Source organism: Ambystoma mexicanum, chromosome 1p (assembly GCF_040938575.1).
Source record: "Ambystoma mexicanum isolate Mex_15411 chromosome 1p, UKY_AmexF1_1, whole genome shotgun sequence".
NCBI lineage: Eukaryota > Metazoa > Chordata > Amphibia > Caudata > Ambystomatidae > Ambystoma > Ambystoma mexicanum.
Genome location: NC_090921.1, coordinates 10522286 through 10536958, shown reverse-complemented (window position 1 = coordinate 10536958; position 14673 = coordinate 10522286).

The following is a 14673-nucleotide window of genomic DNA, read 5'->3' as shown; positions in this document are numbered from 1 at the left end:
TAAAACCAGAGGGCCAGCTGGGACAAGAATATAACTGGGGGAGAACTATTGTGCTAAAAGAACTGCCAGTGGAGAGCATACCCTCCACCCACCCTGATTAGAGGGGCTCTGTATAGGAGCCCTGTGGATCCAGCACTTCTACCTGGTGCCCAACCTACCTTAGTAGGGAGCAGCGGGGCCAGTACCACCCAATTTATGAAAGCAGGCTTTAAGAGCATAAGCACAGGAGACTGCAGGCCTAGGCCTTTGATCCTGTACGTTATAAAGCCCGGAGGTCACTAAACCGTGAAAAACCCGTATGCCTCCAAAGAAGAGATCTGTACAGTCTAAGTACAACCTTAGAGGAATCAAGGGAATGGAGACAATTAAGAATCCCTCAAATAACCCCATGGGGCGGGCGAAATCCAAAAAGAAAGTTAAGAATGACATACCTAAGGATCAGGGAGTGATCACTGAGTTCTTCCTGCAAAACCCACTCCCAGAAACCAATTCAACTATAATTGAGGAAGATCTGGTTCTTGTGCCGTCCAATGCAGGAACTATAAATGCGTCTACTTACGACGACATTGACAACAACTCGCTACTGGAATTATGTCTCAATATTCAGAGGAAAATGACTCCTGCCCCATGCTCGCTACCTATTAGCGTGGACTGTGCTAATTCAAACAAGCAGAGAAATATTCCATTTGCATCCCCGACTTCAGCAGAAACTATGGGTAGACTGTCAGCATCACCAAACTTGGCGATGGCCTCTATGGAAGACAGTCTCCCAGCGGAAAGTGTATGCCTGGCTGATACTTACCCAGGAGCTGCAGAGATTGCGGAGATCCAGTCCTCAGTTGCATCGTTGCAATTTGCCCTTAAGGTCTTACTGAAAATGACGGGGAAAATCATGGACAACTCAAACGCCCTAATATTAGAGAGGGCCGAGAGGGAGAAAGAAGAGAATACTGCGGAAGTTGATCAATCAGCAGAGTCCAACCTCTCGGAAGCCATAAAACTGGTGGACGTAAATGAAGAAGGCCATTCTGACGAGCCTCACAGTCCGGGGAGGGCGACAGAAATAGGAAATGAAGAACTTTTCTTCTCACGTAAACAACGCAGATTGGCTAGGAGGGCAGTAAGGATCAAAAGAGCTAAAGAAATGGCCCTCCTTAAGCCGGTTAACGAATCAGCAGGACACCCCTCAAAGAAAGCCAAAAAACGGGCAGCAAGGGCAAAGAAAAGGAAGAACAGCGGTGAGGGATGCCTGACGAGCTGGCTAATAGCTGACAGAGAAAAAACGATCGAGCCTGAGGAGGTGGAGGATCTATGCGAGGAGGAAAATCCGAGTGAAGTGCCAGAGACTGTGGACAAAGACTATCCCGGGAGGTCATTAGAGCTATCAGCAACATCGAAGATAACTCGGCCCACTGAATCCATAACTACCATGGAAGGAAACCGTATATGTTTTATAAAGAATCTGTACCTAAGCGAAAATACGAAATGGCTCTCTCGCTCAGAATTATTACTTAGATTGAGCTATGTACCTCAACTGAGGGTCCTAAAGTCTGATGATTTCCAATTCGTGGAACCACTAAAAGGCCCTAATCCCCAGGTCTCGGCACTGCATTGTAAGTTTCTATCTACAGCGACACTACTAAGGAACTATAAAACCGAACTGAAAGCAGTTGACGTGGAGATTGATGCCGATCCCAACGAACCAGACCTATGCCAACCGCCCATCAAGGTAGACATGATAGCTGAAACTAACCTCCGCCCCTACCTCCCGGAAGGTAAAAATGTGGGCATATCAGACATACAACAAGCATTAAAATGGATAGCGGCTTCACTACCTGAAGTACTATTAAAGCAATGAGATATGTCTATTCTCTCCTGGAACTGCAGGGGTTTTGCTCATTTGTTGTCTACGGAGGGCTCCATTAAGATCCTAGATAAACACAGTTGTTTTTGCCTACAAGAAACCTGGGCAATGGAGCCACTGATCTTGGATGGCTTTGTTATTTATCAAATGGTAGCCAATAAAGGTACAAAGGGAAGACCATATGGGGGACTTATCATAGGGGTGGCCAACATGTTTGGCTCCAAGTTAGTGAAAACTGATTGTGCCAGTAATTTGATGGCAGTTGAGATCGACTATAACAACCAGTTAGGAATGGAGCACTTACTATTAGTTAGCCTCTACAACCCCCCGGGTGCACTAATAAGAGAACAACTCCAGGAGGCCTTACACAACCTATTGGCTACATGGCTACTAAAATCTGGGAATACTGGGATAATAGTGGTGGGAGACTTCAACTGCTATATGAGCGGTAACACAGAGAAGTTCTATAACCCTAATTTAAAAACTAAAAATCAGATGCTACACTCTAAAATTAATGATCCTGAGGGTCTAGGGTGGAAACATTTGTTTGATCTATGGGACATCGAAATGCTTAATGGGAAAACAGTGAGTGATTCGCCAGGTAACTATACCTGGTCCAATGGCATTTCGAGAAGTACCATAGACTACATGTTTGTCTCACCTAGCCTCTATGAGATAGTGGTGGACATGCAAATAACCCCTAACGAGTGGAGTGACCATGCCACACTCACTTGTAAACTGAATATTGGAACAAAAGCCCCTATTAGCATCAACATGGGTAATATTGTGCCAAATAAATCCGGCACTAGGATCAGCTGGTCAGACAAAAATGTCACGCTTGCCGTAGCAGCCCTGGCTAATACTGATCCAAACTCACTACCGGATTTCCAGGAGATGTCGAGTGAAGCCATCGAATACTGGATCTGCAATTTTGTTAAGAAACATGCAGCCTGTCGAATGGGGCCTATGATTAGGTGCGGAAAGGAAAGGCCATCTTTTGACATAGCCATGCGAAATCTGAAAAGAGAGCGCAGAGCGGAACTCCGGCTGGCCAAAAGACAAGCTCTCCCTTCAGATGTCTATTTTCTGATGGTCAGGAGCATTAAAAACAAATACAGAGCAATGATCAAGACTAAACGAAAACTAGATAAAATCAAGACCTGGCAAAGATTAGTTAACACGATTTGCACAGGCAAAACGCGGAACATCTGGGCTCTGTTGGGTGAGGCACAAGGTACTACACAAGGCACAATAGTTAACCCTATTAATGCGGAAACATGGATAGCCTTCCTCGCAAATAGGAATTCCAAAGCAGATCCAGAGGAACCTCATATAGTGATTCATAGGCCATCTATTCCCCCATTTAATGTGACATATCATATGGTGCTGAATACAATCTCTGAACTAAAATCTTCGCGTGCCCCGGGCCCGAATGGTCTAGCTAACATTGTGATGAAGGCATATCCTGAATTCTGGGCATCCCTGCTAACTATAATGTTTAAAAAAATCCTAAAAGAGGGGAGAATTCCTCGATCGTGGCAAACAGCGGTGCTCATACCAGTCTTTAAGAAGGGGAATAGAGCTGACCCCAACAACTATAGATTACTCTCAATGCTGGATGTCACGGGCAAAATATTTGCCTCTCTCCTATTAAAGGAGCTGCAGCTTTGGGTAGAGCAGTCAGACATACTCTGTAAATTTCAGAGTGGCTTTAGGCAAGGATATTCGACAGCACATAACATCATGGTGCTGGATCTTCTGAGAACACGTGCTAGATCAAGAGGGCAGCCACCACTATATGTCTTATATATAGACTTCTCGGCGGCATTTGACTCCATCCCAAGAGAGGCCCTCTGGAGGAAGTTAAAAGCAATGGGTTGCCCGGATGGCTTGACCTACTATCTTAGACTACTGCATCAGAACACATCTGCTAAAGTAAAGTTAGACCAGGAAGGACACACCACTAGAAGTGTGTTCCAAAATAGGGGGGTCAAGCAAGGATGTGTTACGGCCCCGCTGATCTACAATATGTATGTACATGACATCCCGGAGGCCATTAAAGGAGCAACAAACTGTCCTCCGAAAATAGGAGATTCTGTCTGTCCTGTCCTGGCCTATGCGGATGATCTGGTTATTCTGGACCATACAATTGGGGGGCTCCGAAGGTCGGCCATTGCCTTATGGGAATACGCCAAGACAAATGGCCTCAAAATCAATTTGGATAAAACTAAGGCAATGAGATTTACCATCAAGAACACCACTCGTGTACAGCTCAGGGTTGGTACAGACATCATTGCCTATTCTCCTCATTATCGCTATCTAGGGGTAGATTTCGAGAGCATTGGCGACTATGGACTCTGCAAGCAGGCTCGTAATGTAAAGGCAACACAACTGACTGCACTGTTCCACAGATTTACATTGAAGCAGGGGGGATTTACTATCTGGGGAACGAGACAACTGTATGTGCAGGTACTAGCACCTATGATCACCTATGGCCTGGAAGCCCTCCTCAACTCTGACATGAAATGGTTGCAGGTGATCGAGGGGAAATTCTGGCGCTCTTTTCTGGGCCTTCCACCGGGAATCCCCATGGCAATACTAAGACTAGAACTGGGGCTGACCTCACTGAAAGCGATCGTATTGAAAAAGCGTGCCCTATTATATCTGAGAATGAGAGAGGAGACCAAGAATGGGCTACTTAAGGCGGTCTACATAGAGATCTCGAAAAATAAACCAGCGTGCTCCTTGAAAGAGCAAATGTCTAAATTTCTGAAGATCATTGGGTGGCAAATTAGGGAAGGCAGTGTTACTATAGAAACACAAAGGGCTTTGGTCAAACGCATAGAATTATGGGATTGGCTGGAGAATTACGACCATCTCCAGAAGCTAAAAAGCTATCAGTTTGTCCAGTATAGATTGTATAACTACAAAAACTTGCAGAGATATCTCAATCTATGCCCAGATAGGAGACTCAGACGTTTTATACTACTCCTAAGACTTGAACAACTGCCTACCTTAATGATAACAGGTAGAAGAGATATGATCCCCCTAGAATTACGACTCTGCCGGTTATGTAAAGGAGTGAATTGCATAGAAACGGCCAGACATGTACTGACCGAGTGCTGCAAAATGTCACCTACCATAAACCTTGCTTTGGGGCCGTTTGTGCATAACCAAGGTTATATCTATGAGGAACTATTCTGGCATCACTGCATTAACTCAAACAGTATAAGGCTCTTGATGGCATTGTATAGTATTTGGCTGATTGTGGAAACAAGACTTAGGATAACCATATAGACGGAAACTCTCAGTGGAGATCATAGGGCAATAGGTGGTAAGCCAGGACTTCTGAATTACTGTAAATGTAAATACGAATTTAAAATTGAAGTTGTGTTTTATATGGTTTTAGAAAATGTATATCTAAAGAATGTAATGTATTGCTTTTGATTTTTGGCATCTTTTATGCAATCTGTTGTTATTATTGACAATTTTCTTAGTAGAAGTTTGCTCTTATTCAAATATATATTTTATGTGTAAAGTTTCGTTGTAAACTAAGTCACAATAAATTATTATTATTATTATAAAGGGATTAGGAACATCTCTGAAAGTCTGTTTTTAATGAACTCTTTCTAATTTCAGTCCTTGAGGCAAGAGAGAAGGCTTGTTATGTTGCTTTTCTTGTCCTCCTGGCAGGACCTCCACTCGGGAGGATAGCTCAGGGGCAATGTGCTCGCCTTGGAAGCAAGACAACACGGAGCAACACAGGTTAAAGTCACGGGTCCGCGCTTCAAAACGTCTGGACATTAAGCGTGTTATAAATAACCTATCATTTTATATCATTTGATAGGGCGGTGAGTGAAATGTCCACCCTTTGTACAAACTTGTACCAAAGGGTATTCTTAAAGGCCTACTAAAATTAATAATGTTACTATACAGTAGTTAGAATTAAATTAAATCTCTTGCACCATTAGAGGCCTCCAGCAAGGCTTTGTGCTCGCTCTGTGCTTATTTTATCTTTATTTGGCCAATTTACCACAGACACCGCAGGAACTAAATAACTTCCCTCCGAACATAGGTCATTTGCTCTATTCTTGCTTGGCCTACGCAGATGACCTGGTGCTCTTGGGTTGCACGCTGACAGGTCTGCAAAGTTCCCTTGATGTTATTTGGACATACACAGTAAAGTTGCTAATAAAGTTGGGTTGTTCTGGGAATCACATCAAGAAAAATGAATTAAAATGGTATGTAAACAAGACCCCTATTTCAGAAACATCCATTATATGACAATCATTACCAAGGCCAACACTATTCCCCCTTAGGGACCAAAGTGAAAACATTCTGACATTACTATAGAGGTTTCTCTATAGTTCCATACATACATGTAATCAAAACAGTTACCCATCTTCCTATGAGGGGCACTTGTTGAATTTAGTGTTTCTGAGAAATGACAATCGGACTGACGGGCGTGTTTGGAAGCACATTGTAGGTTCACCCCAATGTTTATGGTTGAAAGCCATAAGTTCAGGACGCAGTTTAAAATCATTCTCTATTTTACTTAGGCGTTGGTGGATAACCCTGTATCAGGTAACCACATTCCCTGTGGCAAAAACTTTATTTTGGGTCTTGAATCAAATTTGGATACATTTGGATTGTGTTCTTATTGACGATTTCATGAATGGTTGTGAAAAGCTTCTGCATCTGACACACTTTGACTTTACAAAGGATAAAACAATCCGGACGAAAGACATAAAAAACTGAGCACTTCTTTCAGATTGGCACAAAAAGGACACAATTCTAAAGACTAAACATCTTATGGTTGAAATTGTCAATTGTTTTCAAGCAGATCGTAAAACCTGACTGTATATTACCCAATTACCTAACAAATTGAATGCAAAGCTTTTTATATAATTTTATTTTAACCTGTTGCCGATAAGAGGAGTTGTTGATGCTCGTAATGGCACAGAGAGCGCCGTGGGGATTTGTAGGTTTTGTAACAATTTGACACATATTCAAATTATGAAAAACCTGGTACTGAATGTATTCTTTAAGAGAATGTTAGGTTATTGCATTTCAGAGGATTTGTGCTGATTATAAAACACCTATTGCAGGTGACTTATGGAACTGAATCAAGTGTCTCTTTTCTTATCCTTGGAAAGATTTTGGAATAACATTTTCAACATTTAAAAAGTATTGCAAATCTAATGCATAAGATTTGTCTTATACCTTAAAAACACAATAAATAAATAAATAAATGTGATTACGATCGGGTTTAAACCTTTGCTAATACATGACTAGAAAAGTCATTTTAAAACTTTGTGTGCATTACACATGCGGAAATGCATACATTGAAATGATTAATGTTTCCTGTCAGCTATCATGAATTTACATCACATTTACATTTAGAAATTGACTGATGAATTTCGGTTTTGAATTACTGATTTGGAATGATTGCTATTTCAGTCGAAAATATACTTCTGTCCTCCTCTCCTGTATAGAGGCCTTATATTCAATCATATAACACCTTATAATGGTGTCGTGATCTGGGCAAAATCTTCCTCGGGGCCAGCCCTTTGAGAGCAAAAAATACCCAATTCAGCCCAAAATACAGGTTCTATTGTGCTGAGCAGTGATCTCATGCTGGTGACAAATAACACCTTCAAATAAGTTTTAGCATATTTATTCTAAGCAGTGAATTTCATATACATTTGGGATTCAAGTTAGAGAATATTACAAAGCATAAAACTTAGAGAAATGCAAAATATAGTGAAACATGGAACTTAGATAAACATAGAGAAATATAGAGAAGCATAGAGAAACACAGTTTTACGTCCCTTTAATCAGCACTGGGAGACCCTGGGCTCTCATAAGCTAGCTCTAAACAAGCCCCGCTCAGAGAAACAATGCTGCAGGACGCCGTCAGAGCCAATTCCGGGCACTTGTTTCTGCACGAATCAAGTCCACAGGACGATCTCCCCCCGAGTCATGGGAGCATGGATATTTTATAATCTTGTGCTGCCCGTCCATGACGCACAGTTCCAGAACTTTCCCTGTGCAAAATATAGGCTGGCTCATGGAAAAAACCCAACTCTGTTAATTTCCACTGCTCCGTCTGAGCCCCACCCTGGCTCCCATCTGCGAAAGCTCAGGAATGTCTTATCAGTGCCTTCCCAGAGAAAAGGAAGATTAGCTTGGGGCCAGGGCTACCGTTAGTGAGGCTGAATATTCTAAGGGAAGCAGGGATGTATTAACCCCATCTGCAAGCTCTAAAAGGCATGCACTCATAGCTTAGTGTTTATAGCGCTTAAGACTGGCTATCTAAGCGCTATATAGGTGCCATGATGTTCCAAACACTCCAAAAATACCTATTAGCTACAGAGCTAGGGGCCCTCTCCCTGCCTGTCTATCAACAATGCATAATGTGACCTATTTCATACTAGGCCTGCATATTCCTTGTAGCTCACTACTGCATAATGGAAGTGCTACAACAGACTACTGTCAGCATTTTTAGCACATACTTTGAATACACTATTGGCTTTCAGCGGCTACTGCTGTCATCTAAAGCCCTGATTGGCAAGGTTGCAATTTCGTGTATCACTACATTCCACCCCTATTCAACGTGTGTGCGACAAATGCTGACTAATACCTATCAATATAGTATTTAGTGCAGTGATAAAGACCTTGGGGCTTTGCAAGAGGTTTAAGCAAACTACCTTCTAGCGGTTAGTTAGCGTGGCATGCAAGGTAAAACACTACCTAAACAAAAATGTACACAAAGTGAACAGTGACATATACCCTTGCCAAAACCTGGCCTACACAAAAATACCTACACAAAGTGAACATGGACATTTACTCTAGCCAAAACCTGGCCTACACAAAAAATACCTACACAAAGTGAACATGGACATTTACTCTAGCCAAAACCTGGCCTACACAAAAAATACCTAAATCAATTTTGTATAACTGATTGTCAGTTAAAAAGCAGCATGCAGTTAAAATGTCAAGGCAATCCGGTGTAGTCTAATCTACAATGCACTATTGCATTTATGTATGGTTACCAATTCTAAAACCTGGCAGCCTTTCACTCTAAGGGCCTACCTCCCCCTGATCCCAGGGCATTCAAGCGTGACTATGGGCTGTGTGACTAGACACTTCCCCCATGTATGTGGAACCCAACCAGAAACCATCTAATTTCGTGAACAAGGTGAACCCATGGGCACCAGGTTATCTAAATAAAAACAATTCTACTAATTTACATCAAAGCATGGCATGTGTTATCCATGCAATCAAAAGCAAGCATTTTGATCCATATGTATGCTGGTAATTGTAGCTCTGCGTGCCAGTGTGTGGAGGATGGTCACCCCCACCCAGTAAAAAGCCAACACCTGCTGATTTAACAATGTTTGCCATACAATGCATCGTGTGTATTTAGCAGTCTTGTTGACCTGCCCTATGGCAGACAAAAATGTCTTCATACCTAAAATTCTGCCATCTTCAGTGGTTGTCAATACTTGTAGCAGTGTTGGGCGTATCAATGGGCCCCACTAGGCCAGAAGTTCTATAGCAGAGCTGGCATCAGAACCCATAGCAGCTAGCTTATTGTGCACAGTTTCTATGTCACAAGCATATAAAGCTCCTGCAATTAATGAATCTAGCTCCCTAGCTATGCGCACTCTAGTGATGGGCCATAGAAATGGACTCCATTTGTAGCAGCTTGGTAGTACTAAGGAAACATTGCCTCATGATAAATCTATGTCTAAGTGTATCACTGTAATAATGGAGGTGTGCATTACCAGTCTACAATTTACATGTTGCCTTACTACTGGAAAATCTAACATGTTCACAGTGTCTACCTTCTGTGACTTGGAGAATACCCTTCTTCAAGTGGGATATCTACCATATACAATATTAACTTTAGCCACGAACACCATACTACTATCCGGCAGTGGCTGTTTCATCACACCATGGTAAAATGCATTAGTCAAGTTATAGTCCATAAAATCTTGGCGAGAAACTCGCTGCAGTTCTTGGTCAGAAAAACATCACATTAGACAAATTAAACAAATCGTATCCATTCAGTGACAAAAGATGCCCGACAATGTGCCAGGCCAGTACGCTAGCAATTCCATGTGGATACTCATTTGTAGCGCTTTTCCAAAGAATTATTCCAAATGTCTACAATCAAAAGGTGACTCTTTGCATTAGTGTGCTGGAGACAGCTGTCCCCACAAAAACATGAAACTGGTTGGTTTAACAAAAACCGTGTCACACTCTGTGTCATAAAATCAAACATCAAGTCAGTCATGGTTTCATTTACCTGCCTTAAGCTGGCTGTAAAAGTATCCAGTGTTTCAAAAGTTACCATCTCAAATTAGAGCTCACACACTTGGCAGCATTACTTCAATTAAGAATCTTAACCTACGCACAGGTGACTTTGATGTGCGCACTCATCTTATCTCAAAATAAATTACGCTCCTGCTTGCATAATCCTGCTGCCCCAACAATTCATAAATCATTTTCCTGCCTACGTGCAACGTAGAAGTTTTTTTTTTTTTTCAAAAAGCAAAACATCTCTGGTTAAAGCAATTCAGTTGGAAGAGCAAAACCATTTCGTTTTTTCAGATTCATCTCAACAGTGCATTTAAAAACCATTTTTCAATGTGTTAGCATTCAATTGCTGTGTCACACAGCTGTTTGTGGTGCATGATGTTACAGTCCACAACTCATTGTCCATAGTCCTTTAAACAAGAAAGGGCAAGCCATGTCAATTAAGTTATTTCCAGCAACTGAATCATTTGAATGTGTAGCATCAAATATTTGATAATTAGCCAAGTCTGCACCGTGCCAGTTCAGCAAAAGTTATTACTCTGTTGGACACTTTTCACAGGTTGCAGCAGCATTGAGTGCGGTGCAGGGCACGTTTAAAGTTGACTCGCATATCAGTAACTCGCATATTCTCTGAGATCAGTGTCACCCACAAACTGCACACATCTATTTCTGTTATTGTGAAATGCCTTGTCTTTTTTGCCTAGGCAAAATACAAACAGAAATGTTAGGATTTCATCAAAAGTACAATATCAGCGTTATCCACCCCTTCCCATAACACCACCCCCATCTTCAAAAAGTCTCATCAGGTAACTACACACTTTATCATTGCTACTGCAATTATTTATCACCCTTCTGCATGTTTCTGGGGGCTTATTTACACTCAACCATACGGGGTGTAACTGCCTAATCACAAACTCATTTGTGCAATGCGATCATAGTTGGTCAATGGTACCTCAGACTGATCTGTGCTTTTACAAAAGCCATATAATAAGTACCCAGGTCGCACAATGCTTTTCTTTTTCACCAAAGCGATCACAAATGCCAGGCGCCAACTTGCTTCCAGTGTCTCATGATCTTGATTTAGTTTGCCCTGCTGGCATCACTCCATTTTTCAAAGGTAAAGTCCTTCAGTCCAATACCGCCTACAGTTGTACAAGCAGCTTTGTTTATTTTTCTCCATACAGCTAGTGTCTTTCAAGCCTCTGGTTTTTTTCACTTGTCATTTTTTCAAAGGGTGTTTGCTGTTTCTTGGACTACCCCTTTTGAGTCCAATAGTCTAAGTCAGTTTCTTTTGTTGCTTCAACAAATCATTCATTCTTGCACTAAGCCGTGAGGCTTCTGGATCATGGCTAATGTGCAGTGTTCATGTTATACTTCAAAGCCCCGCTCTGCATGTTGTCTCTTGCAAAACGGCTAAGCACTTTTGTCAGTTCTGCTTCCATCTGGAATGCCATAATGTCTTTGTCAGTTACTCCATCCCTGGCAATGTAGCTTGCAGTTTGCCAGATGTGTATTTTCTCTTCTCAAAGCGCCTAGAGGTTTCTTCTCCAGTGCACAGCGCTTTACTTCAGTTCACATCACATGGAGCACTGGAATGCAGCTTGCACAGCAATAGCGTTTCATTTCACATCACATCACATCACATTGGAATGCGGTTTGCACAGTAATGTCTGTTGGAATGGGCAGCTGTCTTTTCTTGGCCCATTCACAGATGCATAGGTTCCCCAAATGTTCAGATGTGATGTGCCCGTCTGCCATCCTGCATGCCTTTGTTCCCTACCACAGTGTTACTGGGCAAATTCTTTACTTCTGAACAGCTCTCTGTCTTTGCACCCCCTTCCTCAGGAATGCAGGAATGTCATTGTTTATCTTTCGTGTGCACCTGGCAGCGCCATGAGCACGCAGCAAGCTTATCTCTTTGCCTATAACTCTTACTCTGTGGCGGCTTCAATGGAAAGGCACTCGTTTCAGACAGTTCATCCAGATTAACTCTCTTGCACTGTTTTTGTCCAGCAACTCAGAAAAGCCCTCATATCTGAAGCACCATTTCACAGGAGTGCAGTATTCTGCTTTTGTCTGCCTTCCTTTCGCACACCTCGCCCAAGACAGCTTCAAGGCACAAGCTCTCCACACACAGCAAGACTCTTATCTTCAAAAGAGGCACTTTCTCTTGTCATCAGATTCTACTCCATGTAATTTTGCAAAATGTCAAAGCGTCTTTTTGCCTGTTTTAAACTGATTAATGTCTCATTTAAAAGCATACGTTTTTTTTTTCTTTTTCTTCCTCGTAACCTTGTAGTTTAGCTTCACAAATTCACTCCAATTCACAGTGCGATTTTTCAAATGAACCCACAACCCACTAAATCTTTGTGCTATCTTATCACACACAGATTTTTCATTCTGTTGTACCATTGCCAAAATATAACCACTTATTTCAGTGCATTTAAAAAATAAAAATGCCATGTTTAGTGCAGCTCTCTGCACTGTTTTCCTGCATAAGCAACCCACACTCTATATTGCTTGTGGGCTGTTAAATGTGTCAACAACATTTTTTCATCATGTATCACAGTCAACAGGTCACTATTTCTAAATCATACATCACTTATAAGGCAACAGCACAAATCCATGGCATAGCGTGGGAACAGTCAAAAATACTCCAGGGGCAATTTAGAAAAATATAAATTGTTTTTCCCCCCAAAACCATTGCAAACGGATTCTGCAATTTCAAATCAATACACAAAAATCGAAAATCCAAATAACATTCACTCACTTTCTTTTTAAGTGAGTCTCTCACCCATTATAAGCATGGCACAGCTTAAAATGCAATATAACCATTTTAGTGTGTTTCCTTTAAACAGAATTCGCCACCACTAGCACATGGAATTTACAGTTGCCAAAAGAAAAACAAACCCTTTAGGCTCTCAGCACAGATGTTACTCTTTCTCCTAAGCACGGCATTATTCCCCTCGTTATTTTTCAGGAATGTCAACACTTCAAAAGCATACATCAAAAAAGCGAACCTTCGCCTCCGAACATTACAACCCCCACTCGCTAGCACACTGGGGCTGAGTCAATGGTTAAATCACTATTCACAATTTGCATGTCAAATCCTTGCAATTATTTTTCCCTGCCCTCATGACAGAATAGAGATGAGAACTCCGTCTCACTATGCATTTCAAATTACAACTTTAAACTGGGGAAACCGCATGATAAAATTCTTTTCTAATTGAGCATACATCTTTCTTGACCATTCATCGGAGCGCTTTAAACAAAGCCATTTCCCACTTGTTTATCGCCTTGTACTCCCTGGCTCCATCCCAAGCAATAAGTCAGTCACGACTGATTTACCGAAGGGAGTCTTAACCACACAAGCTATCGGCCACGGCAAGCCGACACAACATTGCTGCCTTTTGAAGTCTCAGAGCTGCAGTGAGACCACCAAGGAAATGCGACAGCCTGCTCCCCACTCTACACTGTGTTCTCTCACACAATTTGTCATGTCACAGCACGGCACTGCTCTTCACAAATCCCACAAAGCTGCCACCAAATGTCGTGATCTGGGCAAAATCTTCCTCGGGGCCAGCCCTTTGAGAGCAAAAAATACCCAATTCTGCCCAAAATACAGGTTCTATTGTGCTGAGCAGTGATCTCATGCTAGTGACAAATAACACCTTCAAATAAGTTTTAGCATATTTATTCTAAGCAGTGAATTTCATATACATTTGGGATTCAAGTTAGAGAATATTACAAAGCATAAAACTTAGAGAAATGCAAAATATAGTGAAACATGGAACTTAGATAAACATAGAGAAATATAGAGAAGCATAGAGAAACACAGTCTTACGTCCCTTTAATCAGCACTGGGAGACCCTGGGCTCTCATAAGCTAGCTCTAAACAAGCCCCGCTCAGAGAAACAATGCTGCAGGACGCCGTCAGAGCCAATTCTGGGCACTTGTTTCTGCACGAATCAAGTCCACAGGACGATCTCCCCCCGAGTCATGGGAGCATGGATATTTTATAATCTTGTGCTGCCCGTCCATGACGCACAGTTCCAGAACTTTCCCTGTGCTAAATATAGACTGGCTCATGGAAAAAACCCAACTCTGTTAATTTCCACTGCTCCGTCTGAGCCCCACCCTGGCTCCCATCTGCGAAAGCTCAGGAATGTCTTATCAGTGCCTTCCCAGAGAAAAGGAAGATTAGCTTGGGGCCAGGGCTACCGTTAGTGAGGCTGAATATTCTAAGGGAAGCAGGGATGTATTAACCCCATCTGCAAGCTCTAAAAGGCATGCACTCATAGCTTAGTGTTTATAGCGCTTAAGACTGGCTATCTAAGCGCTATATAGGTGCCATGATGTTCCAAACACTCCAAAAATACCTATTAGCTACAGAGCTAGGGGCCCTCTCCCTGCCTGTCTATCAACAATGCATAATGTGACCTATTTCATACTAGGCCTGCATATTCCTTGTAGCTCACTACTGC